The sequence below is a fragment of the Zea mays genome, chromosome 8 (genome assembly GCF_902167145.1).
Source record: "Zea mays cultivar B73 chromosome 8, Zm-B73-REFERENCE-NAM-5.0, whole genome shotgun sequence".
NCBI lineage: Eukaryota > Viridiplantae > Streptophyta > Magnoliopsida > Poales > Poaceae > Zea > Zea mays.
In genome coordinates this window covers 116,830,671-116,848,042 of record NC_050103.1, presented here as the reverse complement: position 1 = coordinate 116,848,042, position 17,372 = coordinate 116,830,671, and positions in this window count along the sequence as shown.

Sequence of the window (17,372 nt, the reverse complement as noted above, 5' to 3'; positions counted from 1 at the left end):
ACATTTAGCAATCAACAACTTTTGCCAAGTCATCTCATTTCCACTTGTTACTCAATGTAGCAGCATGGATCAAGCAGTCTCATTAGCTGCGAGAAGCAGACGATTCGAATCGAGTTTTTAAACCTTGCAAGGTAAACCTAAACACACGAAGTGGCGAGGCACTCCGTCCCCACACACATCAACCGTCCCCATCGATTCCCCGTCAGCAGATCAGGGCTCACCGCCTTGGCGTACAATGCCTCACCGACCTCGACTACCGTCGTGCAGTGACCGCACTTGTACCCACCATAACCGGAATGGGAGACCACGTCTCAGGTCGCGTGAGGGGATATGTCCACTGCCAGGTTCACTCAGGTACTAGGCTTACCGATTACCATATTTCTCGGCATGTGCTTAGTACATTCAAATGCTTGACACACAGTACCACACCTTAATCCTTATTCCAATTCCCGTCTCGCAGACAACGCATCCCCATGGACCGTTGTCCACAGACTATTATCATTACGATATCAAAATGGATACAACCAATTCCTGACCTCGCGCGAGTGCTAGAAAAATCACTCGACTTCTACCGAGATCCCTAATTAATAAAGCAGCTACTCGACCTAGCATACTAGTATCCATCACAAAAGGATTCATGAGATCATGCAACTAGGGTTTCAAACAACTCCTACACTTAAGTGCACATTCAATCCTACAATCATTAAGTGTAGTAAAATAGCATAATAAATAGGTTATGCATAAAACCGGGGCTTGCCTTCCAAAGCTGGGGTAGGCTGATCCTCTGGTGCAGGCTCTAGTGCTGGATCCGGGGCTACCTCCTGAGCAGCTCCTTGCTCCGGCACGAGGACGTACTCTCCGTCAGTGAGGTTGCAATCTATCGAATGCAATGAATAAGAATATGCATGCCATGATTATGCAGGATTTGGTAAACATTATGCTAAGTGAAAGAAAACTAAGTTAGTTAGTAACTTAGGGTTTCCTGGTTATACGTGGCTCTTTAGTGGTTTATGCTTATCTATTTTAGGTTTGGATTTGGCCCAGGGATAAGCATAGTGAATTGAACTTGGATTTCCCTTAGATGTTTTAGTAGACAATTGAGGGATTTTGCTGGTTGGGTTAAAATGACATTACTCTACATTATTAATTTCCTTTTTCATTTTCTATTTATGAATTCTAGGGTGGGGTTGAACTACAACAGTGGTTCAACCTATTCCAAAAATTCTGAAAATTTTACAGTGGGTTACTATTGGTCATTGTAGTTTGTCCTATAAATTTGAGGTGAATGCTGATTCAGATACTACTTGTGCAAAATTAACAAGAATAAGTTCTTAAAGGGCATTTTACACTATAGCTGTGATTTAATTAAGGTTTCTGTACCAAATTGTATTTTTGTCCAAACACTTAGATGATATTAGGCCCCTGTGTTAAAAATCACAGAAAAAGGCCTACTGGATATTTAGTGGTGGATTTCTAAAGTTTTATGTCAAAAGGCACTTACTACTATCTTGTTATTTGAAAAATGTCAAACAACAGATTTCATATTTTTCCTATGTTCTTAATAACAAATCATTAGTTATCCCAAGGTTTGAGGTGTTTTCTCCTTGGGGTTATTTTTCTAGGGTTTTTCTAAGTTTTCCTTGTTTCCTTAAAATAAAAGGTATCTCCTTTATTCTATACTAAACAAGGGTATAACAAATTTTTTCAAGTAAACTATACTGAATAAGTAAACCAACAAAAATGTGGGTGCTCCCTGGTTCTTTATTTAAATCTCCATCAATATTTTCTCTAACTTTAGGCTAAAAAGGATTTAAATGGTAAACTCTACCTAAACTAGGTGTATAGAGGGGTTTATTATTTTTAATCAGGTTAGAAAGTGATTAGGTACTTCTCCAATTTTTCTTAACCTCAGTCTAACAGTGCAACTATTTTTCCTCCTATTATTTAGCTTTTTTCCAAATCAATATTTAAATCTAAACTTTAAATTCTTTTGCAATACTAAGGAGGTTTTGTATTTTTCCTAAGTAGTTCACATTAATTAGAATCGGGAAAAATTTGTTTGACCAAATTTGGTTGAATAAAACTGAAGTTATGAATTTTACAAGCTCTGTTTACATTTAATTTAGAAATATTAAAAGGTTTCCTGGAAAACCAGTTTACACCAAGGACCCTGGGTTCACTTTAAATCAATCCACTCATTTCTACCCCTGTGCCACTATTCCCCAGAGTCACTGACAGTTCAAAACCCCCCCGACCTTTCCTTCTTCTTCCCCGAGGTCCTTCTCCTAATACAAACAGTACCCGCGGGAAAGAAAAGGGCGGCGCGGCTTACCGGTGGTGAGAGAGGGCCGGCGAGGGGCGGGGTTTGCTTCTGGAGGTCCTGGCGGTCACAGCAGTGTACGGCTCGACGGCGGTGGTGGCCGGAATCGGCCGGTCCACGTGCGCAGGCGGGTGATCTCGTCGGCGGTGGGAGTTCCGGCTGAACCACGGTGATCTAGTTCAATCAAATGGCACGATGAGCTCCACGGGGTGACGTAGAGGCGATGTGCGCAAGGAATCGAAGAATGGGGCAGAGATTTACCCGGTCTACGTTCACCGGCAATCGGGTGAAGTCCGGCGACCGTGGACTGGCTTCTCCGGCGAAGCAAGGTCCGATTCCTTGCTCGGGGAGCTTCACCGAGGCATGCACGGTCTCTTCCGAAAGTTGGGCGTGGCTGGGAAGGGCTCTGTTGGCCGGTCTACGGTGGCAGGGGCTCGGGTGGCCGCAGGCACGTCGTGCGCGGGGCAACCGCCGGTGGTTTCGGGCTCCGGTGCGGTCGAGCGTGCGCGGAGAAGTACAGTCGACGCCTGAGGGGGCTTTATAGGCGCGGGCGCGAGCAGGGAACACGGGCGCGGCTCAGCGTGGCGCGGGGCGTGCGGGGTCGGGCGCGGGCGTGCTCTGGCGCGCTAAGAGCGCGTCGAACACGTGGAAGTGTTCTTCTGCCCGTGTTCAACAGCTCGCCGAGATCGCTAGCGTGCGAATCTTGGCAAAAATCCAGCGCAGGCCTCTTCCTGGCACCTAGGGCTATCTCTTATGTGTGAGTCCCCATGGCAGATATGCCCTAGGTAGGGAGATATGCGGACGCCAAATCTGGCTTGTCCCTCTGCCCACCTCGCGACAAAAGCCATGCCAAATCATGTCAAATGTCAAGGGCTCGGTCTCAACTTTTTCCAGTGGGTGCCATAGGTGGTATGCCACATTTTTGGTATTCAACTTAGGTGGTTTTGGTGCCATCTACTAAGTGAACACGATGGATCTTTAGATTAGGTGTAGAATTTGACTTACAGAGAATTAGAGAGCTCTAGCTCTCTCTCCACTTAAGGAATGGATTTGGGGTTCTTTAAGGGATCTTTTTGCAATGTTTCCTCTCTGTATTTTGTAGATTAACATGTTACTTAACTTTGGCCAAAGGTTAAATCATGATTTGCATATTTGTTTAACCATCCCCCCTTCAACCAAAGTTTTAGGAGCTAGGGGCTTAAGAGGGGTCTAGGGTTTAATCTTCTTTTGCCCAAGGTGATAGTTGCACAAGGGCTTGGGTAATGCTTTTGGTCATTAACATTCTTGGCTTATACATGGTCCCTAAGGTTTTATGCTCTTCTTCTCAAGTTTCTTCCACATGTGATCACATTCATTAGTGCATAGAGGTGCCATGGCCATGGTAACACCTGGGGTGTTACAACTGGTCCCTGAGCCGCACCAATCGATGGAATAGGCAGGCGGCGGTGGACCGAGCTCCCAATGTCTCCTCCCCCTCGCTCTTTCTTCCTGTTCTCACTAGCGCGGCACTGGTCCACGATCCAGGGGAACCCACTATGCACGGAAGGGCGCGAACTATTTATCTACCTGACTCGGTCATGGATGCGACGGCGAGGCCGAATTTGCAGGGAAGGTCTGGTTTCCGCGGCAATGGACTCGTGGCGCTCCATTGGTGAGGATAGAGCCGAAGCGTGGGGCCCACACTCCAAAGATGTCCGGGTCCGAGCATGCGCAGTGGGGCTCTGGCAAGCCGGGCCCAGAGGTCAGTCGTGGGTGGCTCCAACGGATTCCGACGTGCGCCAGGGTCGAGCTCACCCGAGTAGCGCGACGAAGAAAGGGGTAGAGCTGACGTGAAGGGCCCACCAGCCAGTGAAATGGGCACGCGCGGAGGCTGGTTCGCGGGCCCCAATAGTCAGCGATAGGAGCGCGGCCGCGCGGAGGTAAGGCGGGTGGCGTGAGTTAATGGGCTGCAGGGAGGGAAATCGGCCCAGCTAGGTTAAATTTCCTTTCTTCTCTTTTTTTCTTTTGTTTTATTTTGAATTTTGAATTCACCAACTGTTGTGGTTTTATTATTCTCAACTAACACATAATTTGAACATACCCATATTACTTTTATTTATAATATTTATTTTGTATAATTTTTGTACCTTTCTTTCTTCTTCTCCAATTTTCAAGGTTTTGTTTTCAAATTAGGGTTTAAATTCTATGGACCCATTTATATATTGTTATTGACACTTTTATTTTTATTATCCACAAATGCACAATCACATAAACTCTAGCATGATGCACAATTTATTTGGGTGTCTCTTGTTAATGGTTTATTTGTGTAAGTAATGTGTTCACATGAAATGATAGATAGAGATGACACACTCATGTATACAAAGGGATATAATTTTCTCCTTTTCAAATTTATTACAAAGTGGGTGTTACAAATCCTACCCCCTTAAAAAGAATCTCGTCCTCGAGATTTAGGAGGAACGAGGGAAAAGATGGGGAAAATCTATGCGGAACTCTTCTTCTCTTTCCCATGTCGCTTCATCTTCTCCATGGTGACTCCATTGCACTTTGCACATCTTTATCACCTTATTTCTTGTAACTCGAGTCAAAGTGTCAAGAATCTTGATCGGGTATTCCGTATAAGTCAAATTTCCCTGAACACTAAGCTCTTCCATTGGTAACTGTTCCTCAGGGATTTGGAGACACTTCTTAAGTTGCGACACATGAAACACATTATGCACATCAGATAGCCTAGCAGGTAGCTCGAGTTGGTATGCCATTTCCCCAACTCGCCTAAAGATCATGAATGGTCCAATAAAGCAAGGTGATAATTTGCCCTTAACTTTAAATCTCCTCATTCCACGAAGTGGTGACACCTTGAGGTACACATGATCACCTTCCTCAAACTCCAGTGGTCTTCCTCTATTATCAGTGTAGCTCTTTAGTCTGGTCTGAGCTACCCTCAAGTTCTCCTTGATTATATAGACTTGTTCTTCTGCCTCTTGAATAAGTTCAGATCCAAAGAACCGTCTTCCTCCAGTCTGATCCAATGTAGAGGAATCCTGCATTTCCTGCCATATAGAGCCTCGAACGATGGCATCTTCAGACTGGCATGTTAACTATTATATGAGAACTCAGCATAAGGTAGACTCTTCTCCCAACTACTACCATGCTGAAGGGCAAAAGCTCTCAACATGTCCTCCAATACTTGATTAGTCCTTTTAGTCTGTCCATCAGTCCGAGGATGATAGGCCGTACTAAAATTCAACTTCGTATCCATATTCTCATGAAAACTTTCCCAAAATTTAGAGGTAAACTGTGATCCTCTATCCAAAACGATCTTCTTCGGTACACCGTGTAGAGACACAATCCAAGCCATATATAACTCAGCCAATTGAGATCTCTTATAAGTAGTCTTGACCGGAATGAAATGAGCCACTTTGGTTAGGCTATCCACAATAACCCATATAGAATCATATCCTTTCGAGGTGCGAGGCAATCCAGTAATGAAGTCCATACCAATCTCTTCCCACTCCCACTTGGATATATTTGGTGGGTGTAATAGTCCAGCTAGTCTTTGGTGTTCGGCCTTAACTCTTTGAAACACATCGCACATAACCACATATGCAGCCACATCTCTCTTCAGTCCATATCACCAGCACTTCTGCTTCAAATCTTGATACATCTTGGTACTCCTAGGATGAATAGAATAATTCGAGTCATGGGCTTCCTTCAGTATAGTCTCACGAAGGCTTTCAATATCAGGAACACATATCCTGTCCTTGAACCACATAGTGCCTTGCTCATCTTCCGTGAATTCCGGGCCTCAACCTTCAGTAATCATATCCCTAATCTCTTGTATCTTAGCATCACCAATCTGTCCTTCTACGTATTTCTTGCTCCAAGGTAGGTTCCACATCAATAATAACTCCTTCAGTGTGAGCAACTATCCCCAGGTTAAGTCTCCTGAAATCCTCAACAATCTCATCGGGTAGCTGGGCAACAACAGCTGAATGAACATGCTCCTTTCGACTCAAGGCATCTGCAACCAAATTCGCCTTGCCCGGGTGATAGTGAATCTCCAAATCATAATCCTTAATAAGCTCCAACCAACGGCGTTGCCTAAGGTTGAGATCCTTCTGAGTGAATATATACTTCAAACTCTTATGATCCATGTACACTTGGCACTTAGTCCCCATGATATAATGTCTCCAAATCTTAAGTGCGTGCACAACAGCTTCCAATTCTATATCATGGGTGGGGTAGTTCGACTCATGTTTCCGTAACTGGCGAGACGCATAGGCAATCACATGTCCTTCTTGCATGAGCACACATCCCAAGCCTTGGCCGCAGGCATCACAATAAATGTCAAATCCCTTCTGCAGATCTGACATAACCAACACTGGTGGCGACATCAATCTCGTCTTTAATTGATCAAAGCTATCTTGGCACTTCTCATCCCACTTAAATTCTCTTTCCTTCTCCAGAAGCGAGGGCATAGGCTTAGCAATCTTAGAAAATCCTTCAATAAATCTCCGATAATATCCTGCAAGTCCCAAGAAACTCCGAATCTCCGTAACTATAGTGGGTACCCTCCACTCCATTATCTCCTTGACCTTAGCAGGATCCACTGATATCCCTCCATTAGAAATGATATGTCCAAGAAATGGCACCTCGTCAATCCAGAACTCGCATTTACTGTACTTCACGTAGAGTTGATTATCTCGTAGCTTCTGTAGCACCAATCTCAGATGTTCCTCATGATCACTATCACTCTTGGAATAAATGAAAATATCGTCGATGAAAACCACGATGAATCTGTCCAGATCATGAACACCTTATTCTTCAAATCCATAAAATAGGTTGGTGCATTAGTTAGTCCAAATGACATAACGGTGAACTCATATAAACCATATTGGGTCGAGAAATCCGTATTAGAATTATCCGATGGCCTAATCTTCATTTGATGGTAACCCGATCGGAGATCAATCTTCGAGAATACCCTAGCATCTCTCATCTAATCAAATAAATCCTTAATGCGGGGTAACGTATACTTGTTCTTCACAGTGACATCATTAAGGGTCCTATAATCCACGCACATCCCTTGTTGTCCATCTTTCTTTTGTACAAATAGAACTGGCGCTCCACAAGGTGAAGAACTCGGACGAATGTACCCAGCCTCTTGTAACTCCGTTAATTGTTTCTTAAGTTCCTTTAACTCTTCTACAGACATCCTGTATGGTCGTTTGAAAGTAGGGGCAGCCCAGGTAAGGGATCAATGGCGAACTCAACTTCCCTATCTGGTGGCATTCTTGGCAACTCCTCTGGAAAGACATCTGGAAAATCCCTAACCACATGGATGTTGTCACCAACAAACTCCTCAGCTATAAAGAACATCACATGTTTGGAAGAGGTGGTTACTGCAATTTGAACTTGAAATCTTTCTCCTTTAGAACTGGTGAGTTCTACGGTTCCCTTAGCACAGTGTATATACTGTCTTTGCCTTTCTTAACCATGACATACCAAGGATTACGTCTATAGTGCTCTCTTCTAACACTATAGGGGTAGCCCATCTGGGTTAGAAAGACAGGGTAAGAAAGAAAGGATGGTAGACAAGGCATGTAATTACGAAGCATGTTACTTTGGGGGATTTATTAGCTAAGTGTGTCGCCTACTAAAGCTAATTCATTACCTTAGGTGGTACATGCTAAGATGCCCGTCTATACTATTTCAATCAATCAAAGAAACAAATTAAGCATTGATCATCAGAATAATCAACCAACATTTTTAAATAGAGAAATTAGTTTTGATTTTTTTGTCTTAGGCCTCCTATCTCTTAGAAAGGTCATAAACGTAGGATTCCAAGGTGTGAAATCCATCTTGTCTTAGAGTAAAAAAGGTAAGAATGATCATAGTAGAACAGTAGAAGGTGAGACAGGATCAAGATAAGTATAGAGAAAATCAGAGTAAGGTAAGTATAGAATGAATCAGAGTAAGATAAGTAGGTAAGGGTTTTGTCCATTTCTATCTAGGTTTCGTCCTACAATCAACATTTCCTCTAATACCACTTCTGTCACACCCGGTTTTAAGGGACAAAACTGGGCGCATCTCATACATGCTCCAAAGAAGACAACATATATAATAACAGAGTGTATAGAGATAAATGTCACAATAACATCAGAGTATTTATTACATAGCGGAAGTCTTACAAAATAAAAGATAAATATAACAGGATCTAAAATCCATCCTTGGCGCCAGAAAGTCAACTGGGAAACGCCACTTAGATCGAATCGAACTCCTCGATACGTGGCTCCACTTGAACCACCTGTTCTTCTCCTGTGAGGGGGGGGGGGGTGAGACAACAAGGGTGACCTCATACATGTTTATCGCTCAACAAGTTGTGGGGAATAATGTGGCATGAACTCACCAAAGGTGGGAGTTCATGTAATATGTAAGGCTGATCAACAATAGGGGTTAAAGCTGAGCATTGCTTTTAATAAGTTGGTCACATTTTATTAGTAGTTACTAAGTGTAAGTAAATACCAAACCATAATAAATAATAGAACAAAATTAATAACAAATCCCATGCAAATGCAAATGACAAATTGAATTAAGTTCCATAATTTAATCCTGCGAGAGTCCTGAGCTGCTCATGACCGTGAGCTCGCCTAGTATACCAGTTTTACACTCTGCAGAGGTTGTACCCTATACCCAAAAGTCGTGTATCCCATGTCGCCAGGGTTAGCTAGACCCTTAGACACTACCGAGGTGAATGGATAGGGATCCACTACGAGGCCTTTACAAAGTTCCACTAGCTTCCAAAAACCCGCTACAGTTTATGGGAAGAGCACTTGCAAGAATCCCCTGTCTGACCGCCATCGCAGCAAAATCAACTCGAGAACCTCCTTGCATGCAATCCCCTACTACCCTTGCCCCTTTTGGGTAAGGTAGTCTTCCACTAGCTTTCCTAGTTAGTTGGCCAAGGGCGTCCCATTAAACCCTTGTGGTGGCACGTGTTTCTCAAGTTAAGCTCCATGTTCCAATTAAAATTTAATGATCTTGACATGAACATAAATAGAATAATAGAATAATTGGAACATGGATATAATGAAATATTAACCCAAAACCATATAAAGCAATAGCAGTACTACCCAAGTGATTCAGGGTAAACAAGGTGAACAGGATAAACAGACTAGGGTAACCTATTGGGTCCCATCAAAATTAAACCTATGCGTTAAATAATGACAATAAAGAATATTATTGGGTAACAAAAGTGAATCAAGGAAACAAGTTACCTTCAATGAGCTCCTGCTCAGCAGTCTCCACCAGCTGAACCCCAGGATCCTCTGTGACTTGCTCATCTACTCGCATCAACACAATACATACATAGTATAACAAAAATTAACATCACACCAAACATGTAAATAAAAAACACAACAATAATCTACATATTAAAATAAGATCAAAGGAATTGGAATGAGCCAATTTGGAGTTCATATGAATTTTCTATGAATTATACAAGTTTTACAATTATTTTTATACTAAAAATCAATTTCTAAACCTATTTTTCCTGTTTTCTTTAATCTCTGCACTAGGAGCATAAAATCCAGAGAGTCCAGGGGTCCCTGCGAAAAACTTTCTAGACTCAGAGCATAGTAGCCCTAGACTGTGAGTTGATATCTAACATCTGCGGGGTCTCTTTACTAAAAAGCCACGGGCGAAGAGGTATTCTCAAATCTGGGCCGTCAGATCTCCGATATGCGGCACCGATTAGATCCGCCAAAGGGGGTATGATCTATTCTAATCTAGTCCGTTCACCCGAAATCCGATGGTCTAGATTTCTATGGTGCCCGATCTAATCCTGGCCATGCGTCTACGATCCAAGGGCTCGAATTTTATTTGGCGCACACGGATACTCCATTTGATCTAAACCACCCACTGGCAATCGGACGGCCAGGGGCCTCCTTCTTCCTACGAACCCGAGCTGGGCGGCGGCGCCATGCCCCCAAGCGGCCAAGCTCGCCGGAGCGTAGGCGACACGAGGCCCAGGCGCACTAAATCAAGTCCGGCTGGGTACTATGCGTAGAGGGTGTGGGGCGAGCTCGCTGGTGCCACAAATCCCACGAATCAGCCATGACCAGAGCCTGCCCACGACAACGCACCATCTGCGGCGAAAATGCACACCGGTGTAAATTCCCGGCGTACCACGACTCTATAACGATTCGTCATGCGTAATGGGCAGAGGGACATAACGAACGAATGATGCAGGGGTGTCTTACCGGCGTTAGAAGGAATGGTGAAGCTGCCCACGCGCACAAGGGGTTCCGCGGCGATGACACAAGCGCCAATGAGAAATTGCCCCCGCCAGGGACGACGATACGGCTCGGCTAACCCACGCACGTACGCGGCATGCCCGCGCGTAGATCCGGTGCCCCTCACTGGTCCCTGAGCCGCACCAATTGATGGAATAGGCAGGCGGCGGTGGACCGAGCTCCCAACGTCTCCTCCCCCTCGCTCTTTCTTCCTGTTCTCACTAGCGCGGCACTGGTTTACGATCCGAGGGAACCCACTATGCACGGAAGGGCAGAAACTATTTATCTACCCGACTCGGTCATGGATGCGACGGCGAGGCCGAATTTGCAGGGGAAGGTCTGGTTTCCGCGGCAATGGACTCGCGGCGCTCCGTTGGTGAGGAGAGAGCCGAAGCGCGGGGCCCACACTCCAAAGATGTCCGTGTCCGAGCTTGCGCAGTGGGGCTCTGGCAAGCCGGGCCCAGAGGTCAGTCGTGGGTGGCTCCAACGGATTCCGTGACGTGCGCCAGGGTCGAGCTCACCCGAGCAGCGCGGTGAAGAAAGGGGAAAGGGGTAGAGCTGACATGAAGGGCCCACCAGCCAGTGAAATGGGCGCGCGTGGAGGCTGGTTCGCGGGCCCCAATAGTCAGCGATAGGAGCGCGACCGCGCGGAGGTAAGGCGGGTGGCGTGAGTTAATGGGCTGCAGGGAGGGAAATCGGCCCAGCTAGGTTAGATTTCCTTTCTTCTCTTTTTTTCTTTTGTTTTATTTTGAATTTTGAATTCACCAACTGTTGTGGTTTTATTATTCTCAACTAACACATAATTTGAACATACCCGTATTACTTTTATTTATAATATTTATTTTGTATAATTTTTGTATCTTTCTTTCTTCTCCAATTTTCAAGGTTTTGTTTTCAAATTAGGGTTTAAATTCTATGGACTCATTTATATATTGTTATTGACACTTTTATTTTTATTATCCACAAATGCACAATCACATAAACTCCAGCATGATGCACAATTTATTTGGGTGTCTCTTGTTAATGGTTTATTTGTGTAAGTAATGTGTTCACATGAAATGATAGATAGAGATGACACACTCATGTATACAAAGGGATATAATTTTCTCCTTTTCAATTTTCTTACAAAGTGGGTGTTACATTTACCTCCTGTGTCGAGGTCGAGATGCCCATTTGTTCCCATGGGAGTCTTGATGGGTTTGACATTCTTCATTCCAAACTTCTTGAGAATATCTTGAATGTACTTAGTTTGGCTGATGAAGGTGCTCTCTTGGAGTTGCTTGATTTGGAATCCAAGGAAATACTTAAACTCCCCCGTCATTGACATCTCGAATTTCTGTATCATAATCCTACTAAACTCTTCACAGGATGACTTGTTAGTAGACCCAAATATAATATCATCAACATAAATTTGGCATATTAACAAGTCTTTAGCAATTGTTCTAGTGAAGAGAGTAGGGTCAGCTTTTCTAATTTTGAAGCCATTAGTGATAAGGAAGTCTTGCAGGCATTCATACCATGCTCTTTAGGCTTGCTAGAGCCCATAAAGCACCTTTGAGAGCTTGTACACATCTGTAGGATACTCACTATCTTCAAAGCCGGGAGGTTGCTCAACATATACTTCTTCCTTGATAGGACCATTGAGGAAGGCACTTTTCACGTCCATTTGATACAACTTAAAGCCATGGTAAGTAGCATAGGCAAGTAATATTCGAATTGACTCAAACCTAGCAACGGGTGCATAGGTTTCATCGAAATCCAGACCTTCGACTTGTGAATATCCCTTGGCAACAAGTCAGGCTTTGTTCCTAGTCACCACACCATGCTCATCTTGTTTGTTGCCCACTTGGTACCTACAACATTTTGGATAGGACGTGGAACTAAATGACATACCTCATTCCTCATGAAATTGTTGAGCTCCTCCTGCATTGCCACCACCCAGTCCGGATCTCTAAGTGCATCCTCTATCCTGTATGGCTCAATAGAAGACACAAAAGAGTAATTGTCGGTACCCTGAAACTAGGGTACCTCTTACTACTGTATGAAGACGCAGTACACACGCGGCTATCTTTAGTCACGTGGTAAAGGAGCTGTACGTGGGAACAGGCCATAACTTGCCCCAGCCTCGGGCGACTACTCTAGGCCAGCAGCAGTACCTGACCCCACCACATGGGAGGCTTCGGGGCCGCCCCATGTCTAGGGAAAGTGATATACCCCAAGGCATCAACAGTGAGTCCGGACCCCCATGGGAAAGTGCCGGACCCCTAGATATGTAGTCCGGACCTCCAAGTTTGGTCTAGGACCCCCACGTGTACGGACCGAACCCCTAGAATGGGATCCAGACCCCCTGTATGGGGTCCGGGCCGCCCACAGTAGGGTCCCAAGGTTCCAGGCCAGAACACACCCGGGCCTTGGTCAGGGCCCAGGCGGGGGTCCGGTGCCGACACGTGTCCAGACCTGGTTTGATGAGAACCGGACCTATCCTCATACACTCCTACTCCCCACTCAGGCAGGGACCCGATGCTGCCACGTGGCATACTGCGCGCGGCATAAGCCAACGGGCGGAACCTGGCATGACGCCTCTGGGCTACGCCCGCCTTCGCATTCATTACGGATAAGACGTGCGCCTGTCCATTCCACTGACAGGCTGCGTGCTCAGTCCACGATACGTGGACCACGCAGTTACTCACACGTTACCATATCAAGGGCAATGACTCACCATTACTCGTGCAGGTTACTGCCTATCAATGCTGCATGGACTGCGGTCATCATGACTCCCGCTGATTACTCATGCGTTACTCTATCAACATTAGTTATTCACATAATGTATTTTCTCCATTATGCTCTTGGGCCCACATGTCGGGGCTCAGCATCCTTGTATGTGCCTCCCTTAAACTATAAAAGGGAAGGCACATAGCGTTACAAAGGACAGACTCAATCACACGCTCAATCAGACACTCAATACAGCTTACACACATTGGAGGTAGGGTATTACGCTTCGGCGGCCTGAACCACTATAATCCCTCGTGTCCTCTCGTGTTCATCTCGAATTCACCAAACAGGCAACCGCTTAGGCCCCCTCCTCATCTCTAGGATTAGGGCGGGTGTGTTCCGCCACCCGGCCGGTGGATTTCCCCACCGACAGTAATGTTCACAAAAAATGAGCAACTCGAGATCGAGTGGTTACCCCCTTATGAATGTCACCAAGTATGGAGTTGATGGGGTGATCCCTTTGAATTGATTGGTGGACTCTTGGATGTGGTGGTCTTTGATACTAAATCTCTTGATTATCTTCCTGAGTCTTGATCGTCTTCATCTCCCCGTTGATCAATGTCCCCCTCTTGAGGTGGCTCATCGTCTTGATCTCGATCCTCGTCCTCTGGAGCCATTTCCTCATCTTGAGTTGGTGGAGATGCTTGTATGGAAGATGATGGTTGATCTTGTGCTTGTGGAGGCTCTTCAGATTCTTTTGGACACACTTCACCAATGGACATGTTCCTTAGTGTGACGCGTGGAGCCTCTTCATCATCTAATTCATCAAGATCAACTTGCTCTACTTGAGAGCCATTAGTCTCATCAACCACAATGTCACAAGAAAATTCAACTAATCCAGTGGACTTGTTGAAGACTCTATATGCTCTTATGTTTGAGTCATAACCAAGTAAAAAGCCTTCTACTGCTTTAGGAGCAAATTTAGAATTTCGAAATCTCTTAATAAGAATAAAGCATTTGCTCCCAAAAAATCTAAAATAAGAAACATTGGGATTTTTACCGGTGAAGAGTTCAAACGATGTTTTCTTGAGGAATCGGTGAAGATATAGTTGGTTGATGGAGTAGCAAGCGGTGTTAATCGCCTCCGCCCAAAACCGATCCGGTGTCTTGTACTCATCAAGCATGGTCCTTTCCATGTCCAGTAGAGTTCTATTCTTCCTCTCCACTATACCATTTTGTTGAGGTGTGTAAGGAGAAGAGAACTCATGCTTGATGCCTTCCTCCTCAAGAAATCCTTCAATTTGAGAGTTCTTGAACTCCGTTCCATTGTCGCTTCTTATCTTTTTTATTCTTAATCCGAACTCATTTTGGGCCCGTCTCAAGAATCTCTTTAAGGTCTCTTGGGTTTGACATTTGTTAGTCCTAAAATGTGTTCTCTCTTTAGAAGCTTGTGAAGATTCTTCATCCCAACATGGGCAAGTCGAGATGTTAGAGCCAGCCCATATTAGTCTTAGCAATTAAGCAAGTGTCTAGTTGAGCATTGTTATCATTAAAATCAACTAAATATAGCTGACCATCTAACACTCCCTTAAAGGCTATTGAATCATCACTTCTTCTAAAGACAGTAACACCAATATCAGTAAAAAGACAATTGTAACCCATTTTGCATAATTGAGAAACTGAAAGTAAGTTGTAATCTAAAGAATCTACAAGAAAAACATTAGAAATGGAATGGCCAGGAGATATAGCTATTTTACCCACACCTGTGACCAAACCTTGATTTCCATCCCCGAATGTAATAGCTCTTTGGGGATCTTCATTTTTCTCATATGAGGAGAACATCCTTTTCTCCCATGTCATGTGGTTTGTGCACCCGCTATCGATTATCAACTTGATCCACCGGATGCATAAACCTACAAAACAAATTTAGGCCTTATTCTTAGGTACCCAAACGGTTTTGGGTCCTTTCACATTAGAAACAAGCACCTTGGGTACCCAAACACAAGTCTTGGGACTCTTGTGTTTGCCCCCAACTTATTTGACAACTACCTTGCCTGATTTGTTAGTTAGCTCATAAGATGCATCAAAAGTCTTAAATGAAATGTTATGCTCATTTGATGCTTTTGCAATTTTCTTTTTAGGCATTTTGATATGAGTTGAATGCCTAGAGCTAGATGCCTCATTACTATACATATAAGCATGATGAGAAACAATATGAGGTTTTCTAGCATGAATTTTCCTAATTTTATGCTCAGGATAGTTCTCAGGGTATAAAATGTAACCCTCTCTATCCTGAACCATGGGAGCCTTACCCTTAACAAAATTGGAGAGTTTGTTCTTGGGGGCATTAAGCTGATGTTGATTTGGCTCCCTTGTTGGAAGCCAATGTCATCCTTAATGCCAGGGCGTCTCCCATTATAAAGCATGCTTCGAGCAAATTTAAATTTTTTCATTTTCTAACTCATGCTCAGCAATTTTAGCATTTAATTTAGCTATGTGATCATTTTGTTCTTTAATCATAGTAAATGTGATCATTCATAGTATCAATGTTAACATCTCTACATCTAGTGCAAATGGTGACATGCTCAACGGTAGATGTAGAAACATTGCAAGCATTCAATTCTTCTATCTTAGCATTTAAACTAGTATTTTCAGTTCTAAGACAGGAAATTGAATCATTGCAAATATCAAGCTTTTAGAAAAAATTTCACAATTTTCTACTTCAAGAGCATAAGCATTTTTCAACTTAACAAATTTTTTGTTTTCCTTAACGAGCAAGTCCTCTTGGCATTCCAAGAGATCATCCTTCTCGTTAACGGATTCAATCAATTCATTTATTTTTTTTCTTTTGGTCCTTGGTGAGGTTTGCAAAAAGAGAAGTTAAATCATCTTTATTACCACTAGAGCTACCCTCATCATCGGAAGTAGTATATTTGGGGGTATCTCTAGAATGTACCTTCTTCTTTTTGCCGTACTTAGCCATGAGGCATTTGTGGCTGACGTTGGGGAAGAGAAGGCCCTTGTTGATGGCGATGTTGGCGGCGTCCTCGTTGTAGGAGGAGTTAGTGGAGCTCTCGTCGGAGTCTCATTCCCGCCCCATGTGTGCTTCGCCACCCTTCTTCTTGTAGTAACTTTTCTTCTCCATCTTCTTCTTCTCTTTCTTGTCGTTGTCCCTGTCACTTTCACTTGTATATGGACATTTAGCAATAAAGTGACCGGACTTACCACACCTGTAGCAAACCCTCTTGGAGAGGGGTTTATAGTCCTTTCCCTTCCTTTGCTTGAGGATTTACCGGAAGCTCTTGATGATAAGAGCCATCTCCTCATTGTCGAGCTTGGAGGCGTCAATTTGGGAGTCTACTTTCTTTTCTTCCGTTGCTTTGAATGCAACGAGTTGTACCTCGGGTGTGGAGGTAGCATCTTGCTCCAAGTTGACAATGTGTTTGGACTCTTTGATCATAAGTTCAAAGCTCACAAACTTGCCAATTACTTCCTCGGGAGACATCTGTTTGTATCTAGGATCTCCACAAATTAATTGAACTTGAGTAGGATTACGAAAAACGAGAGATCTTAGAATAACCTTGACCATTTCATGGTCATCCCACTTGGTGCTCCCGAGGTTGCGCACTTGGTTGACCATTGTCTTGAGCTGGTTATACATTGCTTGTGGCTCCTCTCCTTTGTTGAAGACGAATCGACCGAGTTCTCCCTTGATCGTTTCGCGCTTGGTGATCTTGGTCACCTCGTCCCCTTCATGCGCCGTCTTGAGAACATCCCAAAATTTTTTGGCATTTTTCAACCCTTGCACCTTATTATACTCCTCTCGACACAAGGAGGCAATAAGTATAGAAGTTGCTTGGGAATTGTTGGGGCGAAGGCATAGCCGCCACCCTCCGCTCGAAGTCCTCGCCGGTGCCGCTGGTCCGACGAAGACAAAACGGGCAGGGACACCCTTCGCCCGGTACGACGCCAGACGAAGGCCTGCGACGAGGTCCTCCCACCGTGCGGCCTCGTCCAGTTCGGAGGCCCACGTACGATCCGGCCCATTGTAA